Source organism: Thunnus maccoyii, chromosome 2, assembly GCF_910596095.1.
Source record: "Thunnus maccoyii chromosome 2, fThuMac1.1, whole genome shotgun sequence".
Lineage (NCBI taxonomy): Eukaryota > Metazoa > Chordata > Actinopteri > Scombriformes > Scombridae > Thunnus > Thunnus maccoyii.
Genome location: NC_056534.1, coordinates 8,994,906 through 9,012,651, shown reverse-complemented (window position 1 = coordinate 9,012,651; position 17,746 = coordinate 8,994,906). Strand labels below are relative to the sequence as shown.

The following is a 17,746-nucleotide window of genomic DNA, read 5'->3' as shown; positions in this document are numbered from 1 at the left end:
ATGTTTAACATAGACGTCAACATCATAACAGTATAACAATAACAGAAAATCACAAATAGTATGATTTGTCTCCTTTGGTTCTCTTTTTATGTTGAGAAAAATAAAAGTCCTAGCCACCATCTGAAAATTTAAAGTACAGACAATAATAGAGAGATAGAGACAGATAATAGTGTGTGTTTCTATGTGTCTTCCCTGGAGTTTTTGTGCTTTCTCGTCTCACAGGTTTTTATGGATCATGGTTGCGGAACGCCTGCTGCCGTAGTCCTGCTTAACGCCCACACCTACTGTTATTATTATTATTATTATTATTATTATTATTCATATTTCTTATTTCTTATTATTATAGTTGTTATTGTTATTATTGTTGTTGCTGTGCATCTCTGTGCGCGTCTCTATCTCTCTCTCTCTCCCCCCCCTCTCCCCCCCTCCTTCTCTTTCAACCCATCCAAGGCAGATGGCCGCCCACCTAGAGCCTCATTCTGCTTGAGGTTTCTTCCTGTGAAAGGGGAGTTTTTCCTCGCCGCCGTCGCCAAGTGCTTACTCATGAGGGAATGTCAGGTACCTGTAAATTAAAGAGTACAGTCTTGACCTGCTCTATGTGAGAACTGTCTTGAGATAACTTCTGTTGTGACTTGGTGCCACATAAATAAAACTGACTTGACTTGTGTATGTGTGTTTGTGTTTTTGCAGATGGAGGCATGTTTACATAAGAGCTGATCTCAACACACTTTCATTTAAACATTTGCACAGATGGACACATGAACCAGTACATATGAACATGTGCACACACACACACGCACACACATGCACGCACACACACATACACAGTGTCATCATCATCAAAGTTCAGTCTCCCTCGCCGCCTTCCTGTCATCCTTCTCCAGTCGAAACCTCCCTGTCATGAAGCAGTGGAGCCGCCTTTCATTTTTCTCGCCCTTCCCCCTTTGATCACTCTGTATCTGCCGCATCAGCAAGGTGCCAGGCAGCACAATGACATCATCTAATGGAGACAGCGCAGGAAGACTGACACTATCCTCTGCCTGTCAATCATTATCACCGCCCGCTAGGAAAGCTGTGTTTGTCTGCAGCTGTGACTGATTGATGGACAGGTGTGTGAGCCCCGTCCAACACATGCCGACACACACAAACACATGTTTGATTGCACTATATTTTTATTGTGAAATGAATCCTAACCATTACATTTTTTGCACTGAATAGTATCTATTCAATATCTGCTAAATAAGCCTGTTTAAGGCAATTTATTTAAATTATGTAATGTGTTGCTGTACTTAGAGTTTGTGTTTTTTTAACTGAAAATAAACATAAATGTAAAGTCAGTTCAATTCAATGCAACTTTATTCATCCTTCAACAGCAATTCAAACAGCAAACCGGTCAATGAATACACACACATACACACTCATAATAAAAAAGAGAAAAAACACTATTAATCACAAAGCTATAAGCTAAAAAAACATGGTGTTCTAGTTATAAATACATGAATTAAAGAATATATACACAAACATTTAAAAAAAAAAAGGTGCTGGCAGGATTTTAGCTGGATTTTAACAATAACAGAGTTTGTTTTCTTTGGGGCGGCTGTGGCTCAGGCGGTGGAGCGGGTCGTCCACCGGCCGCAGGGTTGGCGGTTCAACCCCCGGCTCTTCCTGTCCATGTGTCGACACGTCCTTGAGCAAGACACTGAACCCCAAGTTGCTCCCGATGGTCAGGCCGGACCATCAGTGTGTGAGTGTGAGTGTGTGAATAGATGAATGAGAGACAAATATTGTAAAGCCCTTTGTATGTTAAGGTGCTATATAAGTGCAGCCCATTTATCATTCTTTTCCTGTTTCTTCCTATAGAAACTCACTGCTTGTGCTGCTGTGGAGCCTGACTGATAAAAACTTTTCTTCACCAGTTTTTCAAGCAACATATTTTTGTATAACTCAACAGATACTGGTAGTTTTTCCTCTATAATTAATATACTAATGTAATTTTTGACAACTCATCTTAACTTATGCTGGTTGCTGTTGGAGATACATGAACACCAGGCAGACATGCAGCAGAACCAGATCAGTGTTATTCATCTCCCTCAGAACGTATCACTACTTTCTGCCCTTATTTGACATTCTCACACCAGTTCTGGTTGCATATTTTTTGCAAGTCAATTACCTGCCTTAAGAGGATATTTGTGCATGTGAAGAAGTGAGCTGTTGAACAGGTGAGACAACATGCAAGCCTTATCTTTTTGTTTGCTAGTCTGCTGACAACACATGTACTATATTGGATAAGTGTTAATATTCTGGTGCTCTGGCACTAATTTGGTGGCCTTTATCATCTGCTTTTTACAAACCTGTGTTTAAAATTCTTCCTAAAAGTCTTTATACTGCAGCAGTTTGTATCAAAAGAACAACTCATTCTGTAAAATACAAAAATCTTGATAATAGTGGCCACTGACAAAATGCTTAATGCCAACAAAACAGTAAAAATATTCTTATTGTAGGAGAAACAGAATATTTCTGCTGTTTTGTTAGTAACTAACCGCAGCTATAGACTGAAAATCACTGATGACTGTCACTGAATGGGGCCTTTGAAACCATAAGATGGAATTTTCTTGTGTGCGTTCGTTCCTGCTCATGTGTTCGCAGTGTTTGTACAGTTCTGTATGTTTTCACAGAAAGCGCGTGTGTGTGTCGCGTGTGGCCTGTGTGTGTGTTCTGGTTGGATGACCGTCACAGGCTCATGAACTAGCCGTGATCCATGCTGGTGCGTACAGTATGTTTACACATGGTGTGTGTGTGTGTGTGTGAGTGTAAATGTGTGTGTATATTTGTCATGAGCTGGGAGTTGTGCCCCGGTTCGGGGCTCCACTGGTGGGGTGGTCAGACGTCCTGCAGGGCCTGTGGCTCCGCGGTCTGACCTGGAGAATGTTCCAGATCTCTGAAGATGCACTATCCGTAGAGGATACGCTTGTGTATCTATGTGTGTGTATGTGTGCGTGCGTGTGTTTGTGTGTGTATTTCACTGATTAGCCTGAAAAGCTGCTTATTGATGCACTGGTTAATGATGTTCCCAAGACGACACAGACAGATAGACAGATGAGGAAGAGGAGGAGGGTTTGTGACAATAATAATCTACAAGAGAGAGAGAGAGAGAGAGAGAAGAAGAAGAGCACAGACATGTAAAATATTCTTTAATATTTTTGTTCTCAGCCAGTAAAAAGCAGGAGATTTTTTTTTTTGATTCGTAGTTTCTTTGGGTAATGACAACAACAATCAATCAAAAATAATAGCAAAAATAATAATAACACAGTTTTTAAATCCTCTTCAAGGTTGATTGACAGCAGCTCTGTGCATTTTAAACAACACTTTTTTTTATTAAAGTGAAATAAAATATATTATTAATCTTTTTATGGACAAGAGCAATGTGTAAAACCTCAATATATAAAACATAAACTTGAAATATTTTGATTATGAACTAATAAAATAAAAAAATGAACTAAAGGTGATATAAAAACAACCAGAGCTCATACAATATGCAGTGCAGTCTTTGTTTAGTATTCTACAAGCATTGCTAACTTACTAACATATTCAAGAAAATATTTCTATATTTCTATACTGGGGTCGGCAACCTGACACACAGGCCCACGGTGGCATGCAAGGACATTAACATTTTAATATAAAATATAGCCTAATGGTGAACCAAGCAAACAATTTGATTTAAAATAATACTGAAATAATTATTTTGTCTGCAAATTCACCATGCACACAATTGACATGGTGTATTTTACCCCTCCTCCCCCTTCCTCTGATCTGCCGATGAGTGCAGCGTTACAGCGGTAGTGAAAACCTTGGATAGCTAGCTAGCTTTCTTTTTTTGCTTTATTTCAAGAACAACTGAACTGAACACAAGCAAAAAAAAAAAAAGTAGGTTGTCTAATATTCGCCTCTTATGTTCTTCAGGGATATCACAGGCCACCTCAACAAGTTCAACCTACAGCTGCGAGGCGCGGGCCAGACAGCGCTGGCTCTGTTTGATGCATGGACGGCAGTCGTGGCGAAGGTTGGAGTCTACTCACGGGACATTCAAAGTGAAACCTTTCATTACTTCAAACACCTGAAGGAGCATCAAACCATCAACGGTGATGACGTCAGCGTGCACATGCGAGAGCTGGAGTCGGTGTTCTGTGCCAGATTTCAGGTCTTCCAGCAACAAGGCCCATTGTTTTCTTTTTTTTTGATAAACCCAGAACACTTGAAGGAGAACAGCATGTCTCTGTTTCAGTGGATGGGGGACTGAGGAGTTTAAAATGCGGCGGATAGAACTCAACACATCCTCACTGAGGGCTTCTAAATTCACGCAGATGCGTAAAACACTGGAAACTGCCGACATGGATCAAGGGGCCTCCATCCTGGCCTGTTGGGAGAGCTTGCAAGAGAAGTTTAACTGTCTGAAGGTGGTGGCCTTCGCGTTGATTTCAGCATTTTGGATCCACATATATGTGTGAACAGATATTCTCACATATGAAGTCAATTTTGAATCCAACACGCAGTTGAATGACTACGGACAGTTCAGAGACGTGTGTCCAACTGAAAGACTCCAAATACGGACCAGAGATCACACAGCTCAGCAAAGGAAAGCAGGGATAAGGGTCGCGTTAGATTGGTAAGATTGAATTTATTTTCTTTTGTGCCATAATAATTTTCATACATTTGCACAAATAATAAAGTAAGTGTGTGTGTGTATGTGTGTAGAGTGCTTTCTTTTAGGATCTTTTAGGAATCTAGATGGGAGAAAAGCAGCAGCAGTAAATAAATAAATAGATAAATGCTTATTATTAAAATTAACTGTCACTTGAGTCTGTGATTTTTTTTTAAAAACATTGTAAAGTTGTACAGGACATCCAAAAGGTTGCCCACCATGTTCTATACAATCCAATCTGGACACACCCCTTGGGCAGAGGTTGGTCTGCCTCCAGTCACTAGAAGGAAGTGGTCGACGTCTACAAGAGTTATTATGCTTTATTTGGCTTTGTTAAGTATTTTTAGGCATTTCGTGTGAGTGTTTGAGTGTGCAGAATTGACAGGAAATGAGGGGAGAGAGAGATGGGCAATGACATGCAACAAAGATCCCCGGCGGCGTCGAACCGGGACGTTTGCTTTGTTAATTATTATCACTAGTATGACCAGTATACAGTATCCTTTTTACCTAATCAGTCACTGTATTTCCAATGAACCTAAAAATACCCATCACACTTCAAAATCATACTGTATTGATACAATCATAATTATATTAATGACTATTTGTCATCAGAAAACTTTCCGTGACAATATTCAGTTTATATAAAATACATCTTATTAACTGCAGTTCTCTTTATTGGTTAAAATAACAGACATCCTTAATGTACCTTAAATATATAATATAACAATCATATCACATGTTTAAATGGAGGTTTTCCTTCTAATTCTGTGACCTCATTTTTCATTTGGAGGCTAAAGCTTCACAGAAAGCAATGATTAGTCTTATTTTGTATTAACACGAAAAATCAGCATATGAACTATACTTAAAGGAGTTATGATATAAGATATTTGGGCCCAGACAATAAATTTAGCTGCTTGATTTAAATGTAGACCTAAAAACATTTGGTTTTAATGACAAATGACGATACAGTTCATAGTTTTACAAACAATGAAATGTAAGACAATTAGAAAAGAACATTCAAAATAGATATTTTCTCTCCTTCTTCTACTTTCTTTTTTTTTGTTTTGTTTTACTGCAGTTTGTGTCTGTTTTTCTTTTCAGAGCCTTTCTATTTCTGTGTAAATTTACATCTTGTTTTATCTGGACACACTGTGTCAGTGTCTGAGCTCTGAATGACGTTGCTGTCATCACTGAGTAAATTCTAAGGCCATTAAATATCTACACTGTCTTAACCATCAACTGACAGTTGCACCAGCTTGAACTAGAAAATTATAAATTTCAAGAAGGCCTCTGACACTAAACTACATACAATAACAAAAGAATCCATTGAAACATGAAACAGAGGTTCTTCTGCTGGTAAGCCACTGAAAAAGGTTAGTTTAAAAAAAGGATTTTTTGGGCCTAACGTACTTCACCTGATTTTTCAACAAGATAGCACACGGATGAGGAAAACATTAAAGGGATATTCCTGCTGTATGTGTTTACATCTCTCTGTCTTGCAGTTTGGAGACACTGCTGTCTTTGATTGAATGTTACCTCTTATTGTTTAAACCCTCCCGGGCGCTATAATCCTCAGTTTCTGCGCGTGTGTTTACATGTTTGTCTGTCTACACGGGTTCGTATCAGTCGGTACATGTGTGTTCATGTATGAAACTCTGTGTGTTGTTGCCGTATAGTCCCTCGGTGGCTGTTCCCCTTGCTGTAGACGCCTGTTCTGGCGATAGCATTGTCTCCATGTCCAAAGACCTGCCGGCTGCCCTATTCCACCACGTCTTTATCATGCTAATACAGAGAAAGAAGGAACGAGGGAGGAGGGAGAGGCGAGGAGAGGGACCGAGAGAAGGGAGAGGGAACGATAGCTCGACAAACAGCTAGAGAGAAGAGGTAATCTTTCCCCTCCTCTCTCTCTCTCTCTCTCTCTCTCTGTCCTCATCTCTTCATTCTCATCACCTCCTCCATTCTCTCTATCCCCCTCTACTTCCTTTTCTTCTCGTCCCCACACCCTCTTCATCTGCCGCTTTCTTATCTTCCCCCCTTACTTCTTTGATAATCCCTCTGAACATTGTCTTCATAATTACACACAACAATGATTCCCATCCTTGCAAGAGAAATGTGCGCTGTGCATGGAGAATATTTCATAGATGAAGACCAGTGTGTGAATTAATAACTTGGGTCTCTCATATAGGGTTGTATCCGTGTGTGTGTGTGAATGTGTGTGTGTGTGTGTGTGTGAGTGTGTGTGTGTGTGTGTTTGATGGGGGAGCACATAGAGCCCAGTGTTGTTTTAACACGACTGTTACATTATGCATGCTGACAACCTTGCCTGTCCCCATTAAAGGCCCATCTTGTTTCCCCATTATATCTGGTTTCTCTGTTAATAGAGCTCTTTGTGTGGCACTTCCCTTTATACTGGGGGTGTTACAACAGAAAGGTCAGCCCCCGTACAACCTGCCACACTGCTGCGGCTCGCACGAGGCCCCGAATGACGACTATTCAACTCATTACAGCCCTGTTTTTGGGAGGAAGTGCTCACCATCTTTTCTTCAGTCTTGTGCACATATTGATTTTTCTTTCTTTCTTTCTTTCTAGACATACTTAATAAAGGGTTTACAACTTGTAGCTGTTGGTAATAAATCATTTATTGCTGCTTTATACATTAGTAGTTGTCAATTATTAAGGACGACTGTTGATTGTGAAAACCTCACTTGGCTCCAGTATAACTTTCTTTGTTTTTAGCTCTTCAGTTAATCAGAAAGACCTTCCAAATGGCAAAATTATCTCCTATGAAATATATTTATATACTTCAAATGGCTATAAACGAGGATTGTTGGGTGTTGCAAGGTAATCTACATACATACAGGATGTGATTGGCCAGTGTAGCACCTTACCAGACGACATTACATCGCGATGTGGTAAAAGCTGAGCTCAATTTTTTTGACCCCTGTGCTTTTCCCCCCAGTATTTTATGTACTCTATGTTCTTTTTATGTCTTTGCTTCTGCTTTGCATGTTTCAATTATTGTCTAATATTGCAGCACAGTGTTGTGTTATTCAATCCATATATCTAATAACATTAATATTCCCCTTTTCATTGCTTTGCATATCTTGTGTTTGTCTCTGTGTTGCATATGTAATATAATGCTCAGTATATATATATTTTTTACTAACATTAATATTCTCTTCTCTTTTTTATTATTTCTCTGCATGCTTATAAATTATCTCAATGACTTTGTATTTTTAAATTTTACATTCTTTTTTAGGGTGACTACAGATGAAAAATATCTAAAATAATCTTGGCTGAATATGGTGGTTTACAACAATGTTTATTGATGTGCACTGTCCTTGTTAAATAAACCAACAAATAAAATTTAAAAAACAGTATCCTATGGGCCAGAACCACCAATTCATCCATGCAGTGGTCTCATTGAAATGAGTGATGGGGCTGCGTATCTGCATTTTCATGCAGTGCTCTTGTCTGTCTGAACACGGCCTTGAGGTTAGAAAAATATCTAAGTCAAACTTGTCCCACCCCATGCTTCAAGTAAACGTTAACTTTTTCAATATTTAGCACTGACTCGTCCTAACATAACCATAAAAATCTTGATTGTGCTTTAGTTGCTACAAGTAGACAGTGAAGGAATATGATGGCGGTGAAAAGTGTGCAAATACATTCAATATAAAGGTGTAATGTTGATAAAAAATAATGTCATATAAGCAGCATTACATTTAAAACATACTGTATTGGCTAATGCAAACTATAAGAATGTAAGTAAGTTTCACCACTTACCTTCTGGAAAATAGCAACAGAACATGCAGACAAAAATCTATTTATTACGAACTTATTAACATTTACATCTGCAAACTTGATGGACTATTAGTCAAGTCAAGTTTATTTATAGAGCACAGTATCATACAGAAGCATTTCAAAGTGCTCTACAGAGTGATAAAACAGTAAAAAAATTGATTAGGACATAATTATTACAGCGGAAGAACCCTTTATACTTACATTTCATTCATAACTGCAGGTCTGATTGTTTTATTTAAAGTGAGAAACTCATGACTGTCTCTTGCTTTACCGTCCAATAAGCCACCGAGCCTGGAGTTATAGATGTTGGCAAATCATTAATAAAGTGTCATGAGTTTCTTTGTAATAACTGATCAGATCTGCAGTTATTAATGTTGGTATGTTTCACCCCTCCATCTCATCATTCAGAAGCAGAACGGATAAAATATGAAACCTTACAAATTCCCAAATGAAATAAAGCCACAACCATGAATCGTTCCTTATTTTAGTACCCATAATTCTGTGGGTTTGAGGCATGTTTGGACACTTCCATCCAAATTCTGTCATGACTAGAAAAATGAAGTATGTAAGTAAGTGTGATTATATTTGCATGGAATCCATCAAGCGGTTTAACGTAGCTACTACTTAGAAAATCCTCCATCATCACAAACGCTCTGAAATGACTTCATTATAATAACGGCATGAAATAATATCCCGCTCCTGCTGCCATCTTTTCTCTTCACTCCCTTCTCTTTTCTTTCTACTGCCTTTTGGGTTTTTTTTTCCTTCTCTCTTTCTCTCTCTCTCTGGTACCTTTTTGACCTCCTCCCCACTTCTTCCCTCTCCCTCTCTCATCTGAGTCCACTGTGTGCAGGCCTCTGCCAGTGATCCATGGACGGTAATGGCCATTCCTGCTGCTCCCACAGCACACACCATTACTACTGGAACACCCAGATGGAGAGCGACAGACGGCGAGGGAAAGAGAGAGAAAGACTGAGAGGAAGAAAGAAAAAAGAGACAAGAGCACAGTAAGATGGAAAGAGACCCTGACAGAGAGGGAATATTTAGTCAAAAATAATGAAACTAGAAGCATAGTGGCTTGTGTGTATGGTGCATGGATGTGTGTATGTGTGTGTATGTGTGAGAGTGTATAGATCATTTCATGGTGAGGATTAGAGAGGGTCAGGTAAGATATCTTGTTTCCTGTGACCTGCTCATCGCAAGGTTTCCCACACTCATCACTTCACTCTATCACATCCCTCTAGCTGAGATATAAAACATATAGACATTGTTTCTCCCGACCCCAAACACACACACGCACGCACACACACACTTACATCACACACTTCCCATACCTTCATATGCTGCTGAGCTGTAAATCCAAATTATCTCCAAATACCTCATTCATACTCTCATCTATCTGTCTGTGTGTGTGTGTGTGTGTGTGTGTAATGTTATAGTCCTGTCATCCTGAAAACACGAGAGATGTGTGTGTTTCCTGTAACTCACTGTGGGTTATGATAACAACCGTTTCTCCTGTCAACAGCCCATAATGTCAGATTTACAGGGTTGCCCCCGGTAACCAGCCGGGCTGAGTGATTCTACAGCATCTGTCAGAGTTAGAGAGGCCCATCTATCACACACACATGCACACACATACACACACACACATATCTAATGTATCTCTCACACAAATTTTCAGTGTAACAGGGATACAATGTCAGCATAAATTATCCAACAGCCCATCATGGAGACATCACCACTGCACCTCTTTCTTTCTCTCTGCTTCAGTTTAAGACTGTCCTCTCAAGAAAAATGACAGCATTGATCAACTAGTTTGTTAATCTCAAAGGGGACATATTATGGTTTTTGCTATTTTCTGTTATTTATATACTATTATGATGTCAGATGTCCATGTTAAACATGTCAAAGTTCCAAAACCTGAGGTGAACGTATGTAAAAATGCTCCCTGCAAATCAAAAGCCAGGGCTTCAGCCTGCTCTGAACGCACCATTTGCAATGTTTTTTCTGCTTCCTGACGAGCTTGTAGCACATGCCCATAAACTGAGGTCCGTTCTGTTATGTTTCTTGCCAAGGTTGTCAATGTTGTCCACCCGCATAGTCAGGCTTGAAAATCTATGGATGTGTTTGAGAAGTTGTCATTTTGAGTAAAGAATGAGAAAAAGAAGTGAAATTTTATGTAGCCTCCAGAACTGCCAGAAGCTGGCCGACACACAGCTTCCCATCAGGCCAATCACAACAGAGGGAGTTCATCGGGAGGGAGGCCTTAAAGAGACAGGAGCTAAAACAGCCTGTTTCAGACAGAGGCTGAACTGAGGGGCTGCATAAAGGACTAGTGTAAGATAAATAAGGAGTTTTTGGACTGTAAATCATACAAAATATTCCAGTAGAGCCCCAGAATATAAATATAGCCCTGGAAATGTGAAATGAATGATATGTCCTCTTTAAAACAACCTACTGTATGTTCTTGCTGTTTCTGACATCATCAGCAAGGACATAAGCAATCCACGCATTTTATTTGCAACTATTGATAATCCTCCCTCTCAAATTGCACCTGAACTCCTTTCAGTAGATAACTGCAATGAATTTGCCTCCAGTTTTTAGCAACAAAAAAGGAGTTTAGTAGAAGCATTTTCCCTTTATCATTGAAAGTCAAAGACAGTGGTATACAGCTACCGCAGTTCAGGTCAGTCGATTATAAAACATAGTAAGGCAACTTAATTCATCCACTTGCTCATTAGACCCGCATTAGACATTAGATCTAACCTCGATATGCTCAAGTTTCTTTAAACTTGTTTTTAATTGTCTATTGAAGTACTCAAGTGAACATGTCGCTTTTAACTGGTAACTTCCCAAATGAGCAAAAAACAGCTAGCCTCTTGTTAAAATAAGTAAACTCTACTCTTACGGATCTAGTTAATCTCTCCTTTCTTGGAAAGATTATTGAAAACGCTGTTTTTAATCAACTTAACTGACTCCAAATCAGGTTTCCAGGCCTACCATAGTACTGAGACTGTTCTCGTTAGAGTTCTGAATGATATTTGCACTAACACTGACAAGGGAAAAAGCTCTGATTTAGTTTTACTCGATCTTAGTGCTGCATATGATACAGTGGACCACAGAATATTGTTAGAGAGGCCACAAAATTGGGTAGGGATATCTTGGGAAGCTCTAGATTGGATTAAATCCTATTTGGAAAATAGAGATTACTCTGTTGTCATTGGAAACTATACATCCTCAAAAGTAGAAATGACCTGTGGTGTTCCGCAGGGGTCAATTTTAGGTCCTCTTGTTTTTAATCTGTATATGCTCCCTCTAAGTCATATTATTTGTAACAATATCACTGCATATCAAAGTTACGCTGACGACACTCAAATTTATGTAGAGCTCATGCCTAACGACCACAGCCCACTAAGATCTTTGCTGCAATGTATCAAATAAAATCAATATCTGGATGCACCAAAGTTTTCTCAAACTAAAAAGATAAAACCAAAACAGGAAAGAGTGGTTGTGATTGAACACCTTACAACTTTATCTTATAATGCCAGTTCCACTTCAAGAAATCGGGGTGTCATACTAGATTCAGACCTCAGTTTTAGCAGTCACATCAAGTCAATTGTGAAATCAGCCTTTTATCACTTAAAAATATTACCAGAATCATAGACCTGTTGTCCAGACATGACCTGTAAAAGCTGATTCACACTTTTGTTTTTGTCAGACTGGACTACTGTAACACCCTGTTCTTGGGTGTCCCGAAGAAAAAAAATCACAACTCATCCAGAATGCTGCAGCAAAGGTGCTTACCAGAACAAAAAAAGCTGAATATATCACACCTATTCTTAAAACCTTGCATTGTCTTTCAATCCGTTTAAGAATCCATTTTAAAATCCTCTTACTTGTTTTTAAATCAGCCAACGGCTTTGGCCCTAAATACATTTCTCAAATGCTAATTCCTTATGAACCCACTAGAACCCTCAGATCACCAGGGACCGGTCTATTAGATGTCCCTCAGGTTAACACTAAGCATGAGGAAGCAGCTTTCAGTTATCAAGCTGCCTACTACTGGAATCAGCTTCCTGAAAATTTAAGACAGGCCCCATCTGTAGATACATTTAAATCCAGACTTAATACTCACCTGTTCCCCAAAGCCTTTGACTGAACACTAACTTAGACCTCAGCACGGTCAATGTAAGTGCTTTTATTACTAAACGTGTTTTATGTGCTTACATTATCATGGTTTTATATGTATTTTATGTGTTTACAATTGTGTTTTAATGTCTATCATGATTTTACATGTGTGTCTACATGGTTTTAATTTTCAGTTTTACATGTTTCAATTTAATTTGATAGTTTAAATAGTAATTTTATTATCCTCACATGAGTGTTTTTATTTAATAACTCTAATTGTTCTTTTTATTTTATTTTCTGTAAAGCACTTTGAATTCCCCTGGGTGTGAAATGTGCTGTATAAATAAAGTTGCCTTGCCTTGTTTTGATTTGTGTCAAAGCAGGAAGCAATGTAGCGTTCTTGTAGTGTTGCAAAAACCTGGAGGTGAAATAAGAGAAATATTGCTCCAAAAATGGTCACTGATCAAACCTATAGAGGTTTTTGGAGGTAGGAGTTGACTTTCAGAAATAACAACTCCTGAATTGACATATTTCTTTGATTGCCTGAAAGTGATGCTGATGGAACAGATGCTGCGACAGTCACTACTGATTGGTTCGGGCAAAATAACTCCCTCTGCCAAACTGTAATCGGCTAAAATGAAAACCATGTCAGTCTAAATAATCAAGTGTAAAAAAGGCAATTTAGTCTGATTATCAGGCGATGTGGAAATCATTCTGTTGCTTATTGAAGTTTGGCAAAAGTTAAATAAAAATGTTTTTGTCTCGACTTTGCTTTTTTTCCTTTCTTCTCTAACCTCCTCTCATTCACAAACCCTTGTGTCATCATATCATCTTTCTGCCTGCGCTTCTTGAACCAGCTGGCTGTTGAATGCTTCTATGGTATTTAAATGTCATGATCCTGTCATGATTCTGTCTCTCAGACCTAAGATTGTGCAGTGCAACATGTCCCCATCATCACTATAATCCTCAGATTGACAGGTGCATTTTTTACCACCAGCGTTAGACTCCAGTGGGATGTTGTCACTTGATCATGAAAAACAGCTGATGTTGGTTTTCTTTGACCATATTGGCAATCTTTCCCCAACCGTAACCAAATATTTTTAGTTGCCTAAACTTCACTAGACCTAAAAGTGATACTATCTGTCTTTTAAGTATCAAATATTGACTGTCAGTAGGCCTAAAAGGTGGCTCTGCTTCTCAACAGTTACAATAGATTCCAATGCTGACACAGAAACATGGCAAAATAAAACCTGTTAAAAGATATCAAATTGTGCATAGAAACCTCTCAAATCCCTCCTGCAGCATGATCATCTTCTCTGTAGTCAATTCACATGTTCAGTATGTTCTAAACTTCATAGTTTCTTTGCAAAATATTATAAGACATGCCATTGCCTCCTCTTAGCTTTGCAGCCCCATTGGAAGTATCATATTTAATGATTTATTGGCAAAGCAACATATATTCTGGTGGAGTGGTTAGAAATATTTCTCTGGATGTTTTGACACATTTTTTTTGCAGTGGCTCTGGGTTGGAATCGATTGTAACGGCTGTGGATCCAAGCTGACCGTTGCTGCTGTCCGCCATGAAGCAGCAATCTACAACCTTTTCAGAGGAACCTTTCAACCCTGCACGTTGTGAGTATTTGATACGTAAAGTGTGTTTCTTTAACTGTAGGGGCATCTATTTAGAAAAGCCTCATATGATTTGTCTTCGGAACGTCCATGTGACTCCTTTTTTTGGAAGAAAACTTACAAACGACCTATTTTGCTGTTTAGGTGTACAGTAAAGGCTTGTTTTTTTTCTTGCTCGGTCTTCACACTTTTTCCTGTTTCTGTTTCTCCTGTATGGTGTGGTGAAAGGAGTGCAAACTAACCAAGCAGTGAAAGATATGCCTTTCTTCTCTGTTAATGTGATCAAAGCTGTATTTTAACTGTTTTAAATGGGCCTCGCTGGCGGGCGTTTCCACTGATGTGAAACCTGGGGGACATATCAGAGGATGCGATTGTGTACCACATCTACATTCTGACTGTTTAGTTCTTATCACACCACAGTATTCTAGATCTGATCTTGATAGACTATTTTAATTCTTATCATAATAGACTATTTCATGCACTGATGCCTTTCTACTCCTGTGCAGCTGTGATGAGGTATAATTGGTTTGTTATGCTCATATTCTCAGTTTGCCTTGCTGTGCAGCAGACAGATTTTTATTGTGTTTTTTCCTGTTGCCTTTTCTTCTCTTTTGTACTTTTACCATTGTTAAAACAGCGGCGTTGGCCTACTTTTGTCTTTCTTGTTATATCTTCAAACACACTTGTATATGTAGACACACATAGATACACACACACACACAGAGCAAAGGTTAATATTCGTTCCAGCGGTGACGATCACTGATGATTGCCCATGCTCTGAAGTGCAACTACTGTCTCTTCTAATCTTAAACACACAGTCGGTTACACACACAAACACACACATGTACGAGCAATGAGATGATCTCTTCTGGGTTTTCTGTTGATAAATGTGTCAGCTGGTAATTTCTCACAAAATTAAAACATACTCAGAGGCTGGATGGAAATCACTGAAAGTGTTAAACCTTCAGAGGTCATAATAGAGAACGAAGTGTAGTGTTGTTCCTCATTTTTCACTTTCACTTCTTCAGCCTCTCTCTCACTTCCTAGCTCACCTGGGTCGGTATGAGTGATTGTCGGTGATGTCCCTGGAAAGCCTCAGTAAGCAGTTGGAATCAGATTGTACCCTGCAGTGCCTCGGTGTTTCCATTTTTACTTCTCTGCCACTTTTCCTCATCCTCTTCCTCCTCACCTTGATTTTCTATGTAAGGTTTAACCTCAAAATAGTCTGGATCCACAACAACAAGGGGCTTTCTGGTACAGCAGAGCTTTAGACTTAAAATGAAGACTTGAGACTTCTGACTCAGATTTGAAATAAAAAAAAGTCTCTTTCATGGAAAAAGAAAAAATAAATAAGATGGTGTTAGACACTGTTATTACGGACTCGTCTTGACTGAGTTGAGACTTGACTTGAACTTGCCCTAAAACACTTAAAAACAGCTCTGCTCTATGGATTATAATGCTGCAACTGCATGGCCTATTTCTCACTTTATTCAGAAGCTTTCAATGGATAGCTTGGGGGAAATTAAACAATGTCTTCAGAACAGCGGTCATGTTGATCCAGTTTGAAGCACAACCAAAGGAAAACCTGTAATGATTGGCACATTCGTCCAATCAGATGCAGACATATATATATACGTATATGTATATACACACATATATATACATTTTTTTTCTGCAAACTAAAACATTTGCTCATTATTATGGTTTATAGTTGGAGTTGGGTATCTTTGAGTACAAAAAGCAAAAAACATCTTTATTTTCAACAGATTCAGACTTCCATAAACCACCACTTGAGGATTGATGAGGTATTTTGTGATACTTTATGTTTAAAGGGTAAAATAAAGAAAATCTGAATATTCTCTACTTTTCTGTGTATGATTTTAGTTTAGTTTAGTTTTAGTTTTATTTCTGTCATGCTAAACATCTGGTCCATCCCACATGGGATTACAAGACACCACCATTTAACAAAACAGGCATCTTCTGGAAATGCATATAAAGTGTTTGCTCTTTAATCTGAGCTGGACTTTGTTGTTTGAGCATTTATAGGGACTCCATGTGCAGCAACAATCAACAGCACACACAACCCTTATATACCCTCCTGGTAACTAATTCAAGTGGACTAGACCACTAAAGAGGGAGTTCGTTATATACATATAGTACACACAGACTCACAATTTGGAAAAATAAATATCTACATTTGATAAAGTTTTGCTCACAAATCAATATGGAATCACAGATGAACTATATGTTTAACCATTAATGTCAGGAAAAAACTTTTTTCCCCAACAAACACAGTATACTCCCCTCTGCTTCTCAAACATGGTAGAACCAGGAAGTATAAATAGACATGAGATTGTCTTTAGACTCTTTTGCCTGAGAACCAGGAAGTAGGTGAGTAGCAAAGGTAAGACAACACACACATTGATAGCATGTTAGCATGTTAGCATGTGCTTGGTAGATGAAGCCTTGTTGAAGCATTAAGGTTTTTTACACAGAGTACTTCCATGACTTGTGCTGTGAGTGAATGCTAGTAGACTAAAACAATGTCAGGATAAAGTAACATACTTGAATGGATCAAATCAGATGGAAATATTTACAAACTGGAGAAAATGTGTGTTCGGCTGCTGGCCCTGTCTCAACACACGTCACGTCTACTACAAACATACTGTAGTAGACGTGATCACACATCAAAAAAAATGTTTCTGAGTACATCCTGAACTACTGCAGTTTCAAATGTAATTGATGTAATGTAAAGCAATCAAATGTGAGCGATACATGCTTTGATACAGAGCTTCTGTGGAAACTGCCCTCCCTACTTGACATATGCTTTGAAGCTCCAGTATCAGATGTATCATCACTAGTGTTAGTAGTGCTTAGCGTACCATCAAACAATAGACAGACTGCATAGCTGCTTGTTGTACCGGCCCAAATGCTCATTCATGTTTCATGCTTTGTGTGGGACTGACTTTCTTTCTTTTTCTTAATAAATAAAATTTAAATGAGTGACTTTGGATTCAACCTGAAAGTAGGTTTACTCTACAATTAGTATGTTCATAGTTTTATGAAACAAGGATTGAAATTTATCTAAATACTCCAAAACAGGAGTAGTAATTAAAGGTGACCTTTGTAACATTTGAACAAATAGTAAGTCGCCAACTGCAATGCGCTTTTCTCTGGCTAATTCCTCCCATGTCGAACAAGTGCAAACATTACATGGAAGAGAGTCTTCATCACATACATATCATTTTCATGCAGTTTTTACATTTAGCTGCATCTTTACTTTTGTGTTTTTTGTGAAATATACTCACACTTTTTTGACTTCTCGCCCCAGCCCCTACATAACTGGTGGTCAACAAGTTCTCATAATTTATTAGTGCTCTCTAAATAAACGATATGACCTTTCCAACCTTGAGGTGTTTTTTAATCTGCCACGTGGTTATTTATTTGTCTCTAAAAGTACTTGGTTAACTTTTGGAGTTAAAACAT

At 38.6% G+C, this 17,746-nt stretch overlaps 1 long non-coding RNA gene across 1 annotated transcript; it reads left to right on the top strand.

Annotated features, from left to right (window-relative positions):
* Window positions 1-452: 452 nt before the first annotated feature.
* On the top strand, window positions 453-16,088 carry LOC121888364. The gene is made up of 10 exons (XR_006093221.1): window positions 453-558; window positions 691-1,109; window positions 1,609-1,744; window positions 1,861-2,219; window positions 2,676-2,764; window positions 3,961-4,663; window positions 6,491-6,583; window positions 9,357-9,510; window positions 14,148-14,263; window positions 15,308-16,088. It is a non-coding gene; the product is annotated as an uncharacterized LOC121888364 (long non-coding RNA).
* The last annotated feature ends 1,658 nt before the right edge of the window (window positions 16,089-17,746 follow it).